A 24,143-nucleotide genomic window follows, 5' to 3' on the forward strand; every position below is an offset into this window, starting at 1 on the left:
CCCACCCCGAACTCCCTAATGTCATTAACAACTCTTGGAATGGTGCCACCAATCTAACTGATGTTATAGATGCTTTTGAAAAAATTGTAACACTTTGGAATAAATCTAACTTTGGCAACATTTTTTTTACCAAAAGTATAATATCTTAAAAAGGCTCAATGGTATCCATATGTTAAAAAATTACCCAGATAGCGACTTTCTCCTTAATTTAGAACAAGAGCTTATTAATGAGTACAATGCTATCTTGAAAAGAGAAGAAGATTATTGAAAGCTTAAATCCAAAATTGACTGGATTCAAGAAGGAGATCCCAACACCAAGTTCTTTCACATTAGTACTCTTAACATGCGTAGAAGAAATAACATCCACTCCCTTCAAAAGGAGGATGGTTCATGGGTTACTGACCATGATGGCATCATCCAACACGCAACTTCCTTCTATACAAACCTATTTAATACTGGGCATCTTTAACCTTCTAACCTTCCTATAGGAATAGTCCAGTATCAATTAATCACAATGATCATGCTTTCCTTGGGAAGTCCCCACGAAGGAGGAGATCAAATCACCAGCACATTCTTTCTACCTTGTCAAAGCACTTGGGCCAGATAGTCTGCACCCGTTCTTTTACCAAAAATATTGGAATATGATAGGTCCATCTATGGTATCTTTTTGTAAACAATATTTCATTATCAAAATTATCCCTGAATCTACTAAGTTAACTTACATATGTCTAATTCCTAAATGCAAAAATGCCTCGTCTCTTAAGAGTTATTGGCCTATCAGTCTTTGTAATACTTCCTACAAGATCATCACTAAAATCATATCTAGAAGCCATAGAGGACTCATAGACAAACTGATAGGACCATGACAAATAAGTTTTCTCAAAAACCGTAAAGCAGCAGAAATGCCATCATTGTATAGGAAGTTGTATCTCACTTTAGGAAGATGAAAGGTAAAACGGTTGATTTATGGAAAAAATCGATCTCAAAAAAAGCTTTTGATAGAATTGAGTGGTCTTTCGTAAAGCATACCCTCCAATACTTCAACTTCCTAAATACATCATCAATCTCATAATGTCAGCATTTGAACGAGTAAAACTCTATCTTAATAAATGGTACCCATCCCTATTTCTTCCTCCCGTCAAGACCTGCGACAAGGTGATCCAATGACCCCTACATCTTTATTTTGTGTATGGAGGTCCTTTCTCATCAAATAGATCAATTTGTCAGCCTAAAAAACTGGATCCCTATACAAATTAGCAATTATGGTCCAAATGTATCACTTTTTTTTCGTGGATGACCTTGTTCTCATGTCCCAAGCTACTAACAAAAGCAGCACTTCCATAATGGATATCATGAAAACCTTCTGCTCTTGGTCAAGACAAAATATTAATAGCCAAAAGTCTAGAATGATCTTCTCTAACAACTGCCAAAAGGACTTCAAAAGGAGCATCTCCAAACTCCTTGAAATTAAACCTAGCAATTCCTTTGGAAAATATATAGGTTTTCCTATCTTCAAAGGTAAAACGAAAAAAAGTGACTTTCAATTCATTATGGATAATCTCCAATAGAATCTTAGTGTATGGAAAATAAAATTTCTCAATATTACCTGTCGAACTATGCTAGTAAAATCATTGCTAAGCTATATGGCGACCCACATATTGCAGTATATCAAACTCCCTATATTCGTCACAAATCACATTGATAGGGTCTAGCGTAATTTCATTTGGGAGACTACTGAAGGAAAAAAGAAGCTCTGTATGATCAATTAGGAAACGGTTATAATCAATAGGGAGTTAGGAGGTTTAGGCATACAGAAGAGTTGCATTAGAAATGATGTAATACTTACAAAACTACCGTGGAGACTCTATAAATCTAGTTCAAAATCCTCAATAATCTTGTAGAACTGTAAGTCCTTCCTGCAGTGCACCCATAAGTCACCTACCATAATTTGAATAATTCAACCCAACATAAAAATGCAGAATCTCTCATACATAATTGTTTGTCACCCAAACCAAAATCAAATCTTCAGAAAAATAGCTAATAATCCTTCATAAATCTTTGCTAAACCAGCCCACCTTGTGTTGTAATATCTAAACTCAAAGGCGAGATTCCATAAAATCCTTAATTTTGAACCAAAGATTTATAGCTGATGTTCATTACGCAATGCTACTAGGACATTTAAATTCTTTACTCATATTCATGACCCCATACCAAATGCTTGAACTCTTTGATGCACAAGACTCTTGTTCCTTTCCTTAACTCATCATCGTTATTATTCTTTTGCTAAAAATCTATAGCATATTACCTTTTACTCTAAACCAAAATCATCAAATGAAACACTTAATTAAGCTTTTTAACAATCAAAAGTAATAAAATCTGTAACCTAAAACCATGCATAAGTCTTTTCAAATGCTCAATAATTGACACAATCAATCATTTTTTTCCTTACCAATCCATACCTTGAAAAAACCTACTACCACGGATGTAGACTTACAATGACAAACCTGAATTCTGATTCACACCATGTAAGCCAATCCTAACATAATAATTTCAACCCAAGTGTCGCACCTTGCCAAAGAGACAAGATAATCAATACACTAGATCCACCACTATAACTTTTCTAATAAATAATGCTTAACTCAGTCTCTATAGTAACAACCACTTGATTTCTCCGCTGATAATGCAAAATCAAACCTCATTACTCGTGTAGGTGAAACAGATGATAGCTCCTTAAATGTCTCTACTTCCATATGTCATTAGTACCACATCGTGAACATCCATTAGATCCACCACTAGAAAACATCATATACACTGAGAAGATCGTACTCAAATAGTCCACACCTTTCTACCCATTAAGTAAATGCAATATTTTATCAACACAGTTCAGTCTCCGGCTAAAATCAATATGCACCATTTCATAAGCCAGGTCAATAACAAAAGCAACACAACTCATAACCCTAACTAAGTAAACACGAGTACCGCCATAGTAGTCATATAATAACCCTTACTTATATACACCCCTCTATGAAACCGCAATAGAAGTTATAATCTCGTTTGGTGCAACATCATCCTCCTCATACACTAAGAAAGATTTTCATAAAATCTCACCTCCATTGTTCCTTCTTTTATACTATATCCTCAAAATATATTATTGAACCACAACCTTACTCACTTCTTTTGAATTATAGCGCATTCCAAGTTTGACCACATATTCTTTCTATAAGTCTATCACCTCTACCTCAAATCCTTCTCTAACACTAAAACTATATGATAACATCTCATCTGCATGCACGCAGAACCAATAATGAGTCACCACTATAAGAGAGAGAATAAAGTGAAGCGATAGGAACTAGATCAGATCAAGGATGCACTATCGAGAATCAAGAGGTGAAGATTCTTTCTAACAATCTTCATAGCCTCTCGAAGATAAGTACAGACGTCTACATATCGATCCTCGAGACTCTACTTAGACTTGGCTTGTATATACTTGAGAACGATGAATCTGGGACTCTGATACAATTTTGTCACAACCCAAAACTAGGTGTGATGACACTTGTCCTATCCTACCAGAACAAATCAGCCTAAACCCAACAAAAGCAGAAATAATGTAGAAGACTTATATAATCTCAAATAACCCCCAAAATCTGGTTGCGACATGTACAAGTCTCTCTTTAAAATAGAAATGAAATATAAATACAAGTCTTAATGTCTTTGTTTCTCAAATAGAACAAAGCATAATAAAAGGGACAAGGGAGATCGCCCGTATTGACCATCTACCTCTCATATCTTTGCGGAATCCTAGGAATGGGAAACGTAAAACTGAATCATGATCTGAGTTCAGAACCTACACAATTATAGATAGCAAGAAGAGAGTACCAACCAAGACGGTACTCAACTAGCTAACTAACAAAATATAATGACCCTATAGATGTGTTGGTTGGAATTTTTGTAAAATAACCATTTTTACCCTTCCTTATAATTATCCATGTTTTTATTGGTACCGGGTGTGGGTTTTGGGGAATTCTATGAAAAATGAGTTTTGAAAAGTTTAGAATTTAAAAGGCTTCAAGTGTTCAAAAGTGGTATTTGGGGACCAACCGGAGCTACGAGTCTCAGAACAAAATTCCATCTATTCCAATATCTTCAGAATGTTAAATTAGTCTGGAAAAATTTACAGAATTAGTTTTGGAGTTGTAACGAAGATGTAACACCCCTTAAAATTTTTCCAAAGATTCAGACCCTTCTTGTGTTCGGGGGGGTCAAACCCAAGTATCTTGAAGTATATTCATGAGTTAAGATGAATCTCTGAGGGACTGAACAGTGTTAGAGGTGATGTGGGGTCACCAAGGACCCCTAGGACCGAGCTAAGTCCAAAAGATCCGTCGCGGCTAAGTTTAGGATGAGTTCGAATAAGGGGTCGACTTCTAACAACCCTATATTTTGAAAGATGACAATCTGGGTGGCCCATGACCCATCAAACTAAAGGTCATTGAATCTTCTTTCCAACGCTATCAGGAATGTAACTTTCAGAGTTCGGAGTCAAAAGATATGGTGATCCTAAGATGAACTAGCACAGCAGAGATTCTCAGGCCTGGGTTGCAATTGTTGGAAAATTGGCCTTGGCGCTATAAGGGAGCGATGCGCCACTATTGCGCCAGAAACATGCCCCAGTAGTTTGGGCTCTAGCGCGGTGCGCCACTAAAAAGTGTGTAGGGTTTTCAAGCCAAATTCCAGAACCCAGAACCTTTGGCCTTGGCGCTATAAGGGCGCGACGCACCACTATCGCGTCAGAAATATGCCTCAGTAGTTTGGGCTCTGGCGCGGCGCGCCACTAAAAGTTATGCAGGTTTTTAGGCGTAATTAGCCTTGGCGCTGTAAGGGCGCGACGCGCCACTATCACGCTAAGGGCGATTTGGCCTATTGTTTTCAGAATTTTAGGGGAAGGGTAATTTGGGAATTGTCCCAAATTATATATACACAAGCCTTAAACATTTTTGGACCATTTCTTCAGCCCTCACTCTCTCTCTCTAAAAGCCCTAGAAATCTCTCTCCCTCTCTCTTCTTCTTCTTTTCCATTTCCAACAAAGAGAGTCCAAGAGCTTCAAGATTTGAGTCCTCCATTGAAGACCCAACACCAAGGTTTTCTTCAAGTCTTCCCTAAGGTATGTAAGGCTATCCAAAACATGGGCTAAGTCCACCCATGTGCCCTACTCTTGCTTTGAGGTTATATGTCCATGAAAATGGAGTTTCTTGGTATGGTTCATGTTTGAATGAGTCTTGTCCCCTATTTATTTAATGCCATATGTGTTGATATTGTTGAGCTAAGAAATTCCTAAAACCTTCATGTTAGTTTGAGTTGATGGAGATGACTTGTTATTATGTTTTGTTGATCTCTTTAGCCAAGTGATTATATTGCTTAAGTCATTTTCCTTAAATGTGTTATTCTACTTGAATTGTTGAGCTAAAGTCATAGAGTTGTGATGAGTCTTGAGGAGATGTCATAAATGCTTACCTAAATGAGGCTTGATTGAGTTAATTGGAGGATAGAATTGACGAGTGGACAAGGTCCTAAATGAGACTTGTCATTATGACTTAAATTGAGTTAAGAATGAGGATAGAGTTGATGAGTGAGAAATGTTCCACATGAAACTAGCCGTGAGGGCTTGTTTGAGATGATTGGAGGGAGTATTATGAGCATAGAGTCATGGGAGGAGTATCGAGCACCGAAGCGGGTAAGAGTATAGTCCATACTCGAACCCCAGAAACTATGCCGCCAATGTAGGTAGGGATGGAACCGTTAAAGTCGGATGCTTCCCATGGGATCGAACTGTTAAAGTCGGATGTTTCCCATTTTATTGTCCTGAAATGATAGGACTTGACTAATCGATGGTATTCATGATTAGGGAGGCGTTCATGCCGTGGAAAAGTATGGACGGACGTGGAAATAACGTCTGATTGTTGTACTATCACCGGCTCATAGGTGATGGTTGTCGGTTAAGAGAAACTCCTATTTAGGCCTTGATAGTGCTCCGAGTCAGTTGAGTTAAGTGGCTTATGAGTTAGTCCTGTCTAAACTATTCTTGTTGGACTTAGGACATTTGAGTGAGTTGTCATGTATATATGTATGAGTTGTGATCCTGAGTTGATATTGATGTTTTCTTAATGTGGTTTCATCCGGCCATTTTACATCCTCGTACATTCCATGTACTGACGCCATTTGGCCTGCATCGTTTCATGATGCAGAGACAGGTACTAGAGATCATCAACCGGTGCTCCGTTGAAGATCCGCATACACTTCCAGCTAGTTGGTGAGTCCTCCTAGTTCCCAGAGGATATTGAGCCTTCTTGTACAGTTTTGTTGTCATTTCTTTTATTTTGATTGTTGGTAGACATGGACTTGTCATTGACACCTTTTAGACTTGGATAGAGGCTTCATAGACTGGAGTGTGGGGAGGTTGAACGGTTAATTCGAGGAGTCTTATTATATTTGTTGTTGAGTTGATGAATGCTTGGCCTTCGGCCCTCATATTGCGAATAGTATTTCATTAATTGAGTTTCCGCTAAGAGAAAGTGATTGAATGAATGTGTGACTGGACCGGGTGGTTCGCTCGGAGGTCAAAAATGGCCTTTGGGTGCCGGTTACGTCTAGGGTACCCTCCCGGGGTGTGACAGAAGATTTGAGGTCTTAAGTTTGGAATTTGAGGAATTTTAGGCCAAAGTTTGACTTTGCTCAACATTTGGAGTTCCGGTGCTTGGAATCAAATTTCAGCAACTACGATAGATTAGGGGGATAATTTTTGGTCTAGAAAAAATGTTGGTTGACTTTTTAGAGGTCCCGAGTCAATTTTGGTATTTTGAAGGCCTAAGTTGGTTTAGTTGTGACTATTCGAGTTTCAGATCTAGGAGACTTCAAATTTAAATTCTAATGGTTCCATCAGCTCTGGAATGTCCCAATTAGTTTAGTAGCATTATCTTCATGAGTATCAAGGCAATCAATACGAGTTTGACACCATTTGGCGCTTTTGACTTTGAAAGTTAGCTTATGGTTGACTTTGTTCAATATTCTTGGAAAATGCGCTTATATGAAATTTATGATAGCGCGATTAGTTTTAGAATATTGATTTTGGTCTAGTAAGACCCGTCATTCACTTCTCAAGACTTCCAGTCTAATCTCGTGGCCCGTTGTGGAATGTGGCTTAAAATGGTACTTGGGTGTGGGAACCCACTTTTCATTAAAATGACCTCGAATGGAAATTTTGAATGCGCCATTGAGTTTGAAACTTTGAGTTCAGTAGGGTAGCATAGATAGTTTCTTTTTATTGGATTCCAAATGAATTACGAGGGTCCATTTGGAGACTTTAAATAGGGGAAAAACCAGAGAAAACCTGATGCAAAAGTGCAGATTTTTCCAATTTTTCTCTCAACTTTGAACCCCAATTTCTTGAGCTTTTCAAGTCTAAATTTGGTAATTCCAGGTCTATCTTTAAGAGATTTTTTCGAGGAATCCGTTGGTGAGCTTGAAATCTTGAGGGGAGGGTTTTGTATAAGGTAAAATCTCGAATTTATTAGCTATAATTCTTATTTTCGAGCAAGATTTCCTATGAAATTTGAAATTCAATTTTATGGTCATTTTGACTTCGTTTTTAGAGATTGTTGAGGCAAAGTTGTTGGGTTTTACAAGAAACATCATGGTGAGATTAGTTTCGTCCGTTGAAGTGTCGTTTTAGGTAAATTCCGTCTTTACGAGACTGTCCTCTTTATTGAATTCTCAATTAATGGTAAAAATTATGTATGGACTGTTTTCCTTAATTTTGAGCATTGGAATGTATTGTAATTTGGAACACAAGTTCATTAAGCTTCAATGCACCTTTTTACGGAGTCATTTTTGGAAATCCCATCGCGGGTTCCACAATTTTATTTTAGACCCAATTTTGGGTTCGTCTCTTAAAAATGTAAACTTGGTGTCGAAATATTTGTATTAATGAGGTGATCAATATTTTAATAGCGTGGAGGCATTTGGAGTACTTTTTAGATAGAAACGTTATCGAGAAGTAGACTTGGAATGCACGTGTTCAACTTCGAGGTAGGCTACGGTCTCTCCCTTTTGAATGAACTTTATTAGATATCGTGTAGTATATTTTACATGTGACTTATGTGAGTATTTTCCGAGATTAGCATTCTTTTCATCCGATTATGTTTTCTTGTTCTTGGGTGAGCTTAGGCTAGAATAGTCCCGTAATATCCTTAGATTAGGTTGTGAGCCTTGGTTGTGGTGTTGAATTAAATTATTATCTTGGTTAGGGCTGATATTGATGGCCTTAGGCTAGGTTTGAACCTTAGGTGCTTTATCAGGTATTTATTATTCTCTTAGCTAGGCGTAGCTTCTAGTAGGGCTTATTATAGATATGATACCATTTATTGTAGTGCCTGAGACCTTTGGGGCTTGTCGTAGCTGTAGGTTTGGCTTAGTTGTGCAGGTTGTGAGCTGAGGTTGTATTTTTGGGGTAAGGAGTCGACTTTAGAGATATTTCTCCCCCTTTTGTTCTTGAGCCATATCTCGATTATTCGCTTTTCTTTAGCGGTAGGCTTAGGATGCATCTTTTTCTATTACCTTTTGATTGGGCTCGAGGCCATGCTCAAAGAGAGACTGGATCCCAGGTTATTCCTTTTTTGCCCTGACAATATGGTTTAGCTCGATGTTACTTTTGTATTCTGTGTTTCTTGTTTAGATGTTGGTGATGGCATGCTTGCGTTGATTGAGCATATTTACTCATTTTTTAGTACGATCCTGGTATTTTATTGGTTTTTAACTACTATTTTTGAGAAAGATTCCACAAACTTTTACTACTTTTAAACTGGTTTTAAAGGGAGTCGTACCACCTAGGATATTGGATACTAGTTTTGAGATCTATGAGGCATCGAGAATGTGCTCCTTTATACTGACAATTTTAGAGGCATTGAGGATGCGCTCAGTTTTATTAATTATCCAGCGCCACGTCTCCTCTTCATTTGTTGGTTGCATCCAGGATGCATTAGCCTGTACTTTATTATCTGGCGCGATATCACCCTTTCTATATCGGCTTGGCTACTCTCTCTCCTGTATCACTACGGAGATTCTATATGTTTATGTAAGACCTGGTTTGGGTCCAGGCAGAGTATACAGACTTCCCGTGTCCCCTATGGGCCCTTCTGGCTAGTGCACCACTGAATTGGATTAGGAAGTTGCATGGGACCTACCTGGCAGGTCGGGGGTCGGGGTAGGTCTATACACTTGTTGATGTTGTTGATCTCTGAGAGCCACCAATGATGTTGATGGTATTTACTACAAACTTTCATTCATTAAAATCGCCTATCACCAGTATATTTGTTTGTTGTTTGGTCTTCAGTTTATGGGGGCTGGGGGTATGTTTGTCATTATTTATACCTTTTGAGGGTATGGGCATTCAATCGGTTATTGTCTCTTTTTGTACATGTATTTGATACCTTCGATTGTATTGGTAGTTGGTCTACGTGGTATTTGAGTTGGATGGTGGTAGGTCCTTCCTGCTAGGCTAGGTCGAAATAGATCCTAGGTGATTATGTGGTTAGAGTTTTCAGTTTGCACTGTATATTTTTATTAGTAGGCTCCTATGATGCATTCTTCATGTTAGCTGGTTATTGTATTGCGTTTCAGGTGCGTTCTTTGACTCTGCCCCTTTATCTATGTCCCCAGTCTCATTATCTTATTTCCTGTCATTATTATGATAATTTCTGATTAGTTACTTGTGCAGTATTTACCTGATTATATGTCAATTATACTTGCTTTATCTCTGAATCTCAGTCAGCCTATGCCTACAGAGTATCATTCATTTATTACGCATACTACACTTCTGCCCCTGCAGATCATAGTACGGGTTATCGTAGTAGATTTGGATTGGTGGGAGCAGCTTCTGATTTAGAGATTTGGTGAGCTCCTGGTGTTTGAAGTTGTCGATTTCCATCCATGCCATAGTAGAACTAGTCTTTACTTTCTTTCAAAGACTGTCTTTACTCATATTGTATTTATACAAGCCTTGTACTTCAATTTTGGTTTAGATGCTCGATTACTAACTGATGCCAGGTCTTGGAATAGTTTCTTGTGTTTGTTTTAGTTGTGCTTTCTCTTCTCATTAGAACTTACTTTCCACTCTTTTTATCCATCTTTTGCTTGATAGACCATTGCCTTTGGTTCTGGGCTAAGGATTAAGGGTTAGGCTTACCTACTAGTGGGTGTTAGTATGTGCCATTACATCCTGAGAAATTGGCTTGTGACACAAAACGAAGTAAATCTAATAGAACACTAGAACTAATCTCATCCCAGCCGAACCTACTCAACTAGAACCTGTAATGAAACCAGCTCAATGTATACTACAAAGTTTATATAGTACATAGATCAACAATAACTCATCAGCATAACCGAATAAGAGGTAATTTAATGCAATGAGCATTTACAAAGACACAAGGAGCATTTACACAACTTCATGATGACAGATAAGAGATAATTTAATGCAATGTAATGTCACATAAAGTGATGAATGTTTGTCCTAATAATACACATCCGTTGTATAACATATTAGAACCCAAGGAGGCGCACAAGGACCATGTATTTTTCAGAACCATTTTTTCTATGTATAATCATCAATCGTCGGAACTATTTTCCATCGACATAATCATCACTCGCCAGAACCATTTTCCATCAGCATAGGTATCAATCAGATATCATCATAGTATTTCAGAACTAATGCAAATAAGCATGTTCACATAGATAATGAGAAAATGATAGTGTTCATATTTACAATGCAATTCATATCAATAAAATTCGTTTCACGCTATCAACAATATATCAACACCAATATTTACATCATTTACATTATTATAAGTCATCAAGTCTCTATTTCATTACCCCTTTATCACAATTAGGATCAATCGATATGCAAGTATTTCCAAGTCAATTTTCATAATCAACAATGAGCAAATGATAATCACATTAAGGCTATTATAGCACTTCATCAAGTTCACATCAATTTCAAGTCAAGAGGTTCACATTTTCGATCACAATCATAGCACATATAGTCTTTTACTACCCCTGATCTTTCATTAAGCACAATTCACATGATTATCATTCCAAACCTTGTCCCCATTACTCCCCAACACACATATGAAAGCAAGTTTAAGTAATCTACAAGATTTATAGGGTTTTAAAAGTTCACTTGCCTTCATCAAATCATGATCAGTCAAACACTTGAGCCTTTCCCTTCCGAATAGTATCCAAAATATCATAATCTAATCAAATAATGATTCACAATAAGATTTAAGAACTAACAACATCAATTTCATAAAATTTGAGTAAAAGAGTCAAAATAGCTCAAAAATTCAATTCCAAAAATAAAGGGTAAATCTGAAAAATAATGCACAAATACGTTACTCAAGGCTTTTGGAAACCAACAGGGAAAGCAATTTTTAAAATGGAGTTAAAATCAGTCCATAATCATCAATTTTACTTTCTGTACTTTGATTGCTCTATTTTATCTGGGTTGATTTCGTTATTTGCTTTGTCATATCGCTTTGAACTTCTTATCCTTATCTGACTTCTTTTTATGATTTTACAGAGCCGGGGATCTTTTGGATACAGTCTTCCTACCTTGGTAGGAGTTAGGTCTGCGTACACTTTACCCTCCCACGACTCCACATTGTGGGATTTCACTGGGTTGTTATTATTGTTGTTGAAAAAAACCCCAATACTCGAATTTGAAACCTTGACTCAAATCAGAAATATTTCTTAAAAACTATCTTACCCATATTTACAAAAGTTCAAATATGAAATTTTATCAAAAATAGAGTTGAAATTGACCTTGAAATCCTCAATTTATTAAATTTTAACTTTATCGAGAAAACCCAAATTATATGCAGTTAATATGATAAAAATAATCAATGAATCAATAAGTTTATGCCCAAAATTAATTTGCCCATAACATAAGGATTTGAAATATTTTTTTTCATCAAAATGGAGTCCAAAACGATAAAACCTCAATTTTTCTCAAGAAATTTAAAGATAGGGAAAGAAAACCAATGAAGAAACAATGAGAAAATGCCTAATTGAGGATTGTATACTAACTCCTATAATATATTGAGAAGAAAGCCACAAGAATTACTTCATTCCGAGCTCTAGAAAGAAATATAACATAAATTTTTATTTCTGTTATATTTGGTACGCAAGTAGAAAAAAATATTTTCCTAAAATGATATGTATATAACACAAAACGAGAAAAATATTGAAAGCGGAGGGTTAGGTGGGGAGGGCTAGAATTTTCTTTTAAAAATTAAAAATAAAAATATCTAAATTATTAATTGAAGAGAAAGGTGGGGGTGATGTAAGAATTTTTATAAAAAAAACTTTTATAAAAGAAATTTTAATAAATAAAAATAAAAATAAAAAATTGGGTTGGGGATGGGGGGTAATATTTACATTTTATTTTATAATTTTTTTAGGCGGGAGATAGTAATGCTTCGGTAAGACCCCGCAATTTGGAAAGTCGAAAAACGAGGATCAAAATAAGAAATTTCTAAAAAAAAAACAACAATTTGGCACCAGGTGATGACCACGAAGGCCATCATGGGCCGTGGTGAGCACCATGCCTCGTGGTGAGCCACTTGATGGGAACCCTGAGGCTCAGTCCTGCAGGGTAAGGTCCATGATAGGGCACCACAAACTATGGTGAGAATACGGGTCGTAAGGCCCTCCATGGTGACCCCTCCCCTGAAACCTCAAAACATGATCCCAAGGCTAGGATCATGACTGGCCACCACGATTCGTGTAGCTCTTCACTGACTATGGTGGGTTCCGTGATGGTCACTCTTGCAAACCTACCTGCAGGGCCTGCACTATGCCCACGCTTCACGGGTCGTGATGCACTCCACGGATCATGAAGGGTTCCATGGAGGAGGTTCTGAAACCTTTCCCTGTAACTCCAAAAATCCAAGCCCAAGTCAATCATTATGGACCCCACCATGGACCATGGTAAGCATCACGGACCGTGATGAGTCCTCCGTGGTGGGTTCCAATTACAGTTTAATGAGGGATAATCCTGTCATTTCTCTATTCTTTTATGAATGTATGTGGATGTTTTTTGGACTAGATTCATTATGAAAATATCCTAAATACTTCTAAACCTATTCTTTTCCCTCATTAATTCCCAATCAACTCTAAAAAATCTCTCTTAAGGTTCATTTAAAGATTCATCTTCTTCATTAAGTTTGGCTAGGGTTTCTTCAAGAAAAAGTCTCCTTTTTCAATTCTAAGGTCAAATTCAACCAAGGTATGTAGGTATTGATCCATATCTCCCTTTCACCCATGGAGTTCAAGGTATCTACTCAAAAACTCATGAATTTCAATTGGGTTTGTAACCCTAGTTTTTATGAATCTTGTTGGGCTATTTAAATTATGTTTTTAATCATTATATGTGATCATTATAAGTATCTCTCTTCATGAATTACATGATTTGAAGTTGAATTACGATTTTCCATACATGAAGTTATTTTCTATGATGATATTATGAAGTATGATTATCAATTCAATGGTGTTAAGGTATTATCATGGTTTTCATCCAAATTGATTGTGTATATGAGTTTCACTCTAAATTCAAGTATGATTTATGATCATGAATTACAAGTGATATGAATTTCATGCAAGTTATGAAGTAAGGTGACCTAGGGCCCTACGTGGTGACCTAGGACCTAACTATATGAATTATGCAAGTATGATTTGTAATGATCAAAGGTCAATTCTCACATTGCAATTATGTTATGAAATGACCTATTCTATGAATTATGAAATTTATGAACAAGTTATAATATATGCCAATTTTTTACTATGTTATGTATTTCGTGGGATTTGACTTAGCACTGAGTGGACTTAAGGTAGGGGCCCTACCAAAAGCCTTAGTAGCAGCGTCAAGCCTCTTAAACTACGTGCTATTGTAGGTTGCCTTCATGGCTTAGCTAGTGGATCCATATATAGCGTATGTTATGACCTGCCTAGCGGGATAGAGTTTACCTTGGCAAGTAGATTCCAATTTTCTTCATTTTATGGGGAAACAATGAGATTCCATGTTATAGATCTCATGGTCTTATTGTCGGTTATGATTCCTATTCCATATATGTATATGATTATTAAGTCATCTTATGATCTTCAATTACATCTCTTAAATACTTTGATCATTATATTTCTCTCATGACTTTACTTATCTCACTTTATGATGTATTTTACTTGATCATTGCACCTTATTATTCACATTGCATGTCATGCCCTCATACTTCGTACATGCAAACAGACTAATGTATATTGCTGCTTACATTATCCCATAATATAGGGGTTGAGGTTAAGGATCGTATCTATCCACGTGGCTAGTCGAGTTTCTACAGCCACTACTAAAAAACTGTCAAAAAGCGACACAAAAAAGTGACGGACTGCATCGCTTTTTTTGTCAAAATCGATGGAAAAGCGATGCAGTCACTGCCGTCGCTTTTTTGCTCGACGCTTTTCAAGGAGAGATGGACAGGGTCATAAAAAGCGATGAACTACATCGCTCCTATTTTTTTAATTAAAAAATATATAAATAAATACGACGGACTCCGCCTTTTTATGTTTTTAAAAAAAGAAATTATTTAATACAAAGAGACGAATATTTAGTCTCCGTCCATCGCTTTATTTATCTAAAAAATTTCTAGAAAAGCGACGGACAGGGTCGTTCCCATTCAAATAAAAATAACAACAAACAAAATTCGCAAAATACATAATAACAAACATAATTAAACACTTAAAATGAATAAAATTATAATTTAGAATGATTTCAAGTGTTTCAAAGTTAACAAAAAATATTCAAAATATTCATAAACAAACATAGGGAACCCTAAGGACTATTTGTTATATATTCATCACTATCGTCGGAATTATCCGTAGTGGACGCTCTTGAATAACGGGCCAGAGGCTGACGGGCGAGGTTGAGCACTTGTTCTTTAATTTTCTCAACTTGTTCATTCATACTTTTTTGATCCTCGGTCCTTTTTTTCTCTGATTCTGCCAATGCGCGTGTAAGTTCTGCAATTTGCTGAGACATTGTAGCTATCTGAACCCCGTCAATGGCCTCGGCTTGACGCGACGAACTAATACCTTCTAAACCTGATTGGAGTCGTCGTACATTATTCCTAGAGCCCATTCCATATATTCATCCCTTGTGGCTGCCTCCAACTACTTTTTCTGTCCAAATTTGAGTGGACTGTTCAGGCATTAGCTGAACCGAATCTCCCATCTCACATACGTGCATCTCATAATCTTGCTGCATATTAGAAAATAAAAGTTATAATCAAACTATATATATATATATATATATATATATATTAAAAATAAAACATAGAAACAAAATACATTATAATATATCTTGAATAACTTACATAGGCTCATTCGGCTCTTTCCTCCACCCACTCAGTCGGATCCGACTCATTAGTCTTTTTCTTCACATGAGTCTTTTTAAAGACTTCATGGCGATAGGGAGTGCGTCCCAATTCTTTTTCCTATAAATAAAAATACAATTAATGAAATAATATTTTGTGAAATAATTTATTTCAGAAAATGAATTTAAACTTAAAATTTAGAAACCTTACCATCTCTCTCTGAATCTTACCAACACTTTTTGCACCTCCGGTGTGCAACGAGCCACCCTTTAGGCTGGCTCTTTCTTTTTTTCCTTGATCGTACAAGGTCTTGAATTTTTCGGTATCCCAATACCGGCATAATTCTTCAAATATATGAGGCAACATCCAACTCGAAGGTGCCCGACCATCCCTAGATTTCTTTAGCCAGCTAGACAGTTTGGCGCTCACTTTTCTTTTAAAAGTGGTCGCAATGACCATATTGTACCTTGGCTTCCAGGTACATAAAGTCTGAAAAAAATGAATAACGTGAAATAATTAGTTAAGTAAAGTATAGTAAAAATATTAAAGGTAACCTAAAAAATTAGAATTAAACATATATATACCTTGAATTCATTAAACATTGTCTGGCGAATATTATTTGAAATCTCCCGCCAAGAGTGATAGGGCTCAGTATATAGCCTCCTAACACTCTCCTGAAGAGCCCTAGCAGTATCTCTCAAAGGATGCCACCTGCAAGACACATAATAAACATGTAATTATATCATCACTAAGTTATTAATCTAGCAATAATAAATAAATAAATAAAACATTAAACTTATGAGGATCCATTATGCTCAATCATGACTCTTCCAAGTCTGTCCCTCTTCCCAGAAGCTAACCCAGACTCATCATGTAACGCCTCTGTTCTAGCAGTAGAAGAAGGTGTAGGTGATGCTGTGGGAGTGTCAGTCTCAACACTAAATTCTTTAAGTCTCAGATTAGATATGTGAGAAGACTGAGATCCGGGAGATGGAGTAGAAGAAGATGATACTATTGGGGGTCGAGCAATAACCTCTGTGGGTAGTTGGTAGGTCTGATTATATGAAGTATATCTGACCTGTGAAGATGAAGAAGCGTCGTGTGGTTGGCGGAACTAACTATGGTAAACTAAAGGATCCATAGTCCCAAAAGGCACAACATTAATATGTGTACTAGGACTAACTCGGCGGTGCTGCATCTCCGGCACTGAAGAAATATGTCCTGGGATATCCTCAGGATCAACAGGTCTCCTAGACTTTTTTTTACTTCTACCAGAATGGCTAATACCAAGATGATCTCGGGATCTATCACCATCACCAAATGACATCTACATGTAAAGTAACAATACAATATATAAAAACCATATAGTTGATTAAATTTAGGGTTAGAGAAATAAATAACTTACATACTAGTGATAATGTACCACTCTATTCCTCCTCACTTGTTTCATTTTCGTCATCTTTCCATTCGTCCTCCTCAGATATTTCATATTCATTGTCAATCCATTCCTCTCCCTCAAATGATTCATATTCCTCGTTTACTTCTTTCTCAACATTTGGCATTATAAGTTCATCATCAGAAATCTCTTCTACTATGTGTTAAGGATGTTCTAGTGTGGTTTCCAACTTAACATCAACTTGTCGTTGAACAAGTGCAATATCATTTTGGTACGCATATAAATACATTCTCAATTTCAATTCTTCCTACAGGCTTTGTCTTAATAACAACCTACCAATCAGCCTTATCTCTACGCAATGGATATGGAGTGTAATACACTTGCTTAGCATTTTGGGCAATGATGAAAGGATCATATCTTCCGTATTGTCTAGTGTGCTTAACTTCAATTATATTATGGTGTTGGTCCACCCTTGTGCCTCTGTGTGATGGGTCAAACCACTTACACCAAAATAATACTATCTTTTTTTAGGCCAACCTGAATATGTTCAATAATCTCCTGAATGACATCATAATATTCTACAATTTGGCCATTATCATCGACATCACCTTGAATGCACACATCACTATTATTGGTTTTCTTGTGCATAGAAAATTTTTCAGTTTGAAACTTAAAACCTTCACACAATATTTATTCAAACCACAATTGTTTAAGTTCATCTATCAATAGTTGTAGATAGACATCAATCAAACTTTTAGGATTGCGAGGACCTGGAATAACATAACTTAGAAAGATGTACGGACTTGTCATGCACATTTCAGGAGGAAGGTTGTACGAGGTAAGAAATACAGGCCAGCAAGAATAAGGTGAGGCATCATTAGAGAATGGTGTGAAGCCATCTTCACACAACCCCAATCGTACATTTCTTGGTTCACTAGCAAAATTAGGATACATGTTATCAAAATGCTTTCATGCTTCTCCATCAGATGGATGTGAAAAGACACCCAATGGCCTTTTATATTCACGGTGCCATCTCATATGTGGGGCAGACCTCATCAATGCATACAACCTCTTTAATCTGGGAATAAGAGGTAAATAATGCATCGCCTTAATTGAGACCATCTTTCCAGCAGGAATCCTCTTATAACGAGCTTGTCCACAAAACTTACAATTTTCTAATTCACTATCAGTCTTGTAAAACAACATGCATCCATTAACACAACAATGAATTCTATCATACGATAATCCTAACTTGGAAACCAATCTCTTTGCTTGATAGAAGTTCTTAGGTATGTTAAACTCAATATTAATCAGTTCGCCCAAAAGATCAACTATTGAGTCCATAGCCGCATGAGGAACACTCCAATCTAATTTAATATTCATTAACCTGACTACAACTGACAAAACAGAATGCAGACTCCCTTCACATAGTAGACGACTAGCCTCTTCTAAATGTTGATAGAAGCGTCTTGCTTCTTCATTAGGAGTTTCATCAAAATATTGTTCGGGTTCCATCCCACCTTGAACCCCGAACGCATCATTAACCATTTCATGAACTCTATCATGTTGAAATGTATAATGTTGAAATCTATCATGTAGAACCCTATCATGTTCAACACTAATTTGACCATGTAGTGCAAGCATATTATATTCATCCACGGACAGCAGATTATAAAATATATTATTCAATAATCCATCTATTTCTCCATGATCAGCCCATACAAAATATTGAGGCTTAAATCCATTATCATACAAATGAACCATAACTATATCTGAATTAAAAAATTTTAAGCACCTACATTCACGATAAAAACACCTAACCAATCCATTTCGCTTAAAAACATCAAGTGTCATGGCATGATCGATAAAACTTCTTACACCGTCAATAAATTTAGGTTTCAAACCACCACCAACTTCATAATGCATGTTATACATCCACAAACGATGATTCATCTACAAAATTACATATATTCAAGTGTAATTAGTTCATAAAGACTACAATTCAAGTTATAATTAAGTTCAAGTCTGAATTAATTCAAGTTATAATTAAGTTCAAGTTATAATTAAGTTCATATTCTAATTAATTCAAGTTATAATTAATTAATTTATATAATAATTAAGTTCATATTCTAATTAATTCAAGTAATAATTAAGTTCATACTCTAATTAATTCAAGTTATAATTAATTAATTTATATAATAATTAAGTTCAAGTTCTAATTAATTCAAGTTATAATTAAGTTCATATTCTAATTAATTCAAGTTATCATTAATTTCAATTTCTAATTAATTCAAGTTATAATTAATTCAAGTAAAAATTAAGTTTCAAACCTCATGACATTCAGGTTGAAGTTATAAATTAAAATATCATAAAATTCAAGTATCTAAGTTATTCAAATTAGCTATAAAGTTTAAAGAGTTCAAAATTTATACAAACCTAAAAAATTTCTAAGTTTAACTTCAAAAGTTCTAAAGTTCAACTTCATGACTTTAAATATCTAACTCTACTTAGCTTAATTAGTTCTAAAGTCTAAAATTTTCAAATATTATACAAACCTAAAGTTCAAAATCAGTATCTAAGTTATTCTAATTATAAGTTCTAAATTAAAGTCCTATATATAATCAAGTATCCAATTTTCAATATTTTTCTAAGTTTCAAACTTCAAAATTTCCTATATTCATGTATCTAAGTTATTCTAAAGTTCAACATTAGCTTAATTAGTTCAAAAGGAAGTTTAACCTCAACAAGATTTCTAAACTAAACAAAAATTTCAACTTCAAAGTTCTAATTAAGTTCAACTTCTAAATTTAAGTATTCTAAAATTCAAGTATCTAAATTATTCTAATTATAAGTTCTAAAGTCCTAAAACTCAAGCCTCTAATTAAGTTCCAATATTTTTCTTTAAGTTTCAAAATTCAAAACTTCCTAAATTACAATCCAATATACAAACAAACTACAATAAACTAAATGAAATAAACTAATTAAGTAACTACTAAATCACAAATTACTATCCAATTTACAATCTAATTCAACAACCCATATCTAAATTAAGCCCTAAATTCAAAACAATAACTACATTCACTAATTTTACAATCCAATATACAAATAAACTACAACAAACTAAATGTAATCACCTAATTAACTAACTAACATCACAAATTACTAAAAAATTTACAATCTTATTCAACAACCCAAATCTAAATTAAGCCCTAAAATCAACATTATAACTACAGTCACTAATTTCACAATCCAATATACAAATGAACTACAACAAACTAAATGTAATCACCTAATTAACTAACTAACATCACAAATTACTAAAAAATTTACAATCTAATTCAACAACCCAAATCTAAATTAAGCCCTAAAATCAAAACTATAACTACATTCACTAATTTTACAATCCAATATACAAATGAACTACAACAAACTAAATGTAATCACCTAATTAACTAACTAACATCACAAATTACTAAAAAATTTATAATCTAATTCAACAACCCAAATCTAAATTAAGCCCTAAAATCAAAACTATAACTACATTCACTAATTTTACAATCCAATACACAAATAAACTACAACAAACTAAATGTAATCAACTAATTAACAAATGAAAAATAAAAAAAATTAAAATTTAGTTTTAGGTTTAAGCCCTAACCTCTTCAAAATGACTAATAGTCCAAAAGCTCCACAAGACAGTGGCAGTGGAGGTAGGCTGACGGAGAACTGAGAGATGGTGGTGGGGCGGTGGTGGGACGGCGATGGGAGGGAGGGATTTAGAGAGAAGGCAGAGAGAAATAGAGAGTTTAGAGAGAGAGGAAAAACTAAAAAAAAATGTTCTGTCTTGAACATATTTAACAAAAAGCGACGGACAGCGTCTCTAAGTCCGTCGCTTTTTTAAAAATATTTGACCGCCATTTTGACCAAAAAGCGACAGACAAAGCGACATCGTCCATCGCTATTTTAAATATGTTGACCAAATATTTTGAGCAGTAGCGACGTACTTAGGGACCTAGTCCGTCGCTAAATTAAAAAAAAACGACGGACGGCGTCTTAATATTTAATTTATAAATAATTATTTTTTAATAAAATATATAAAATATTTATATAAAAATAATATTTAATTTTAGCGAAAAAATCTGCCAAAATAAGCGACGGACTAGGCGTCACTGTCCGTCGTTTCTATTAAAAAAAAATTAAAAATAAAGAAAAACGACGGACAGAGTCGTTTTTGCCGCCGCATTTTGTTTGCCACGCAGTCCATCGCTTTTTGTTCTGTCATTTTTTAGCAGTTTTTTAGTAGTGAGCAAAGTCTTGGTGAGTCCTTATCCATTGAGGGCGGTTTATGAGTTGTTCCTTCTTTCAAAGACATTATTTCTTTCATTTTGAGGGTGAGTTAGGGACATATCTTAGCTCTCGCCTATGTACATATAGTAGAGGCATTAGTTGGACAAATGTTTGAATCTATATTGTCAAGTTACATTCTTCTTTATGGATCACGGTTCAGACTCTCTTATGATATTTCCGCAGTTACTTTACCTTATGTATCCTTTATGATATGTCAAGAAGCTTGGTTGGAGTCCTTCGAGGTTTCAATCGTCGTGTTACGACTAGGCCCTAGGTCAGGTCATAACAAATTTTATATCAGAGCACATGCTTTAAGATGTCCTAAAGAGTCCAACATGTCGAGTCGAGTAGAGTTTAATTCATGGTTGTGAAGCGGGCCACAACTATTGATAGGAGGCTATAAAATATTTTAGAAAATTCTCACTTCTTTCATGCTCTATGTCGTGCAATAGAGTTTACCCTAACACTTACTTTCCCTAACAATCTTTCTTTGCGATTTTTATAAAATGCCTCCAAGAAGGCCATATTTCCCAAATGGGAACAATCCTAACAAAGCTCAAGCTCCTCCAGCTTCTCAAGATAATGGTCCCCTACATGACCAAGTACGAAATTTTGGACTGCTATTACTATGTTAGCCCAAGTGGTGGCTAACCAAGGGGTTGCAGCTCCTCCCTATGTTCCCACTCCTCCTTCAAGGGTAAGGGATTTTGCAAGGATAAATTGATAGCACCATGGATAAGCATGATGTTATAGAAGCCCTAAGAAGACACTCATCAAGGTCTCACGATAAGGATTTGCAAGCCAAGTTTATTGGGCTTCAATGGAAACTCAAGAAGATGCTAATGATGGAAGAAAAGCCAAAAACAAGTCCAAGAATTGTGGTGAAGAATGGATTAAGTACACACATATTTTATGGTTCAAGTACAGGCCCAAATGGAAGAAGATCGGGGCCAACATGGGGCTGAATTTTTGCCAAAACAAGGAGCTTAAAATCCGCACCCAAATAGGAGGAAACTTTTCCTTATTGGAAACTTTTCCTTATTTCCATAGTGAAAATTTTTTGGTATTATTTTTATATGTGTTCCTAGTTTAAAGTTTCCTAATTAGATTTTATTTGTTATTTCCATAAAAGTAGGTTCTATTCCCATTCTATTTGGGATAGTTTTTCCCCTATATATAGGGGTAGGGTTTATTATTTTGAGCAGGCATTATTATTGGGATTTATCTTACAACCTTACAAGAATAATTCTTAGGAGGTAGGATTAATTCTTTAACTTGATATCTTTGGTTCTTATTCGTGAATTAAGGAATGTAATTATTCTTATACTAATTATTGTCTCTAGTTCTTTAAAATAGGAGTTTAGATCACTTTTGATCTAAGTTCTTGAATTGTCTCTATTAGTATCATAAATTAGCTGTAATTCTCTAATTTTTTAATACTAAGATCAATTAGGATGCTTAGCACATTTTTTGAGTTTGGCAATTTTCTTCTCCAATTTCGCATATCTTTCAATTCTTGTCTTTAATTTATTTATTTTCGCTTCCGCATTAATTTCATGTTTATTCAAGTAACCCGACTCTTATCAAGTGGTATCAGAGCGTATCTATCAAGGTTCCGTTTTTGATAATCTTGGGAGTTTCATAGCCAAAAAAAACTACTACTACTACTTCTTTTCTTTTTATAGCTAGAGATATAGCTATGTAGGAGCCCAAAAAAAATATTGGTAGATTGAGAAACTCAAAAATTATTGCTTTCCTTGTTTATCCAACATCGAAAAAAGGACAAAGAAAACAAGAAAAGGGGAACTTAGAATTTTAATTTTTTATTTTTACAAATTAAATATTTTTTTCTTGTCCCACCAAACCCAATCTGTCTGGGAGTTAGTAAAAAAACTTTTTACATCTAACCTCTAAAAGGGTTGTTACTAGTAGGATTTATACATAAATCTAAAAGAAACTAGTCAAAGGTTGTAATTTGAGTGGAAAAATACAAGAGAGGGTGAGATCAATAGAGAGAGAAAAAAAGCCAAACCGAGAGATATTTGTTTCTTTGATTTTTTTGAGATATCTTTAACAAGAAAGGATGATGACACTAGAACTCAAAACAATGACTTAACTGAAGTAATCCGAATGAATATGAATGGACTTGATGCGTTAGAGACTGCCCAAAACCTACCTAATCCAGTGAACATAGCCGATATGAGGAAAATCCATCAAAATCTAATGCCTTAAGTTAGGAGACAAGCTATTCGAGCTCCTCAAGTCCATCAAACTGAGGATCAATTTGGTGACTACGAGGATGAATTTGAGGAAGCTTACTAAAGGAGAAACGAAAGGAGAGCACCGCAAGTTAGGGATAGAATGACAATCTTAGTAGCATAAAGATGAAGATTCTTAATTTCAAAGGGACACAAGATCCAGACTTGAACCTTAATTGGGAGAGAAAAGTAAACGTCATCTTTGACTATCATAACTACTCTGAAAGTAAGAAGGTTAAACATGTTATAGTTGAATTTTCTGACTAGGCTGCGAGTTAGTGGAAGAAATTTTGCAGAGATAGAATTGACAATAGAAAACCTCCCGTTGCGACATGGGATGAGATGAAGAGGGTTATGAGAAAGCATTTTGTGCCATCATACTTCTAAAGAGATCTGCAAAACCTCCTTCAATGTCTGTGGATGAGTTTTTAAGGTTGTGGAAATAGCTATGATCCAAGCAAATTGCAATGAGCGAGAGGAAGCTACAATTGCAAGACTTCTTAAAGGTTTGAATAAAGAAATAGCTGATGTAATAGAATTGCAACAATAAGTGAATTTAGATGAATTTGTAGAGTTGGCTATAAAAGTAAAAAAACAAAATAAAAGAAAGCAACAAGCCAGCTCATGGAAGAATTGATCTACTACAACTCCAAGGAATCCATGGCCAACACATG

This window comes from Solanum dulcamara, chromosome 10 (genome assembly GCF_947179165.1).
Source record: "Solanum dulcamara chromosome 10, daSolDulc1.2, whole genome shotgun sequence".
Lineage (NCBI taxonomy): Eukaryota > Viridiplantae > Streptophyta > Magnoliopsida > Solanales > Solanaceae > Solanum > Solanum dulcamara.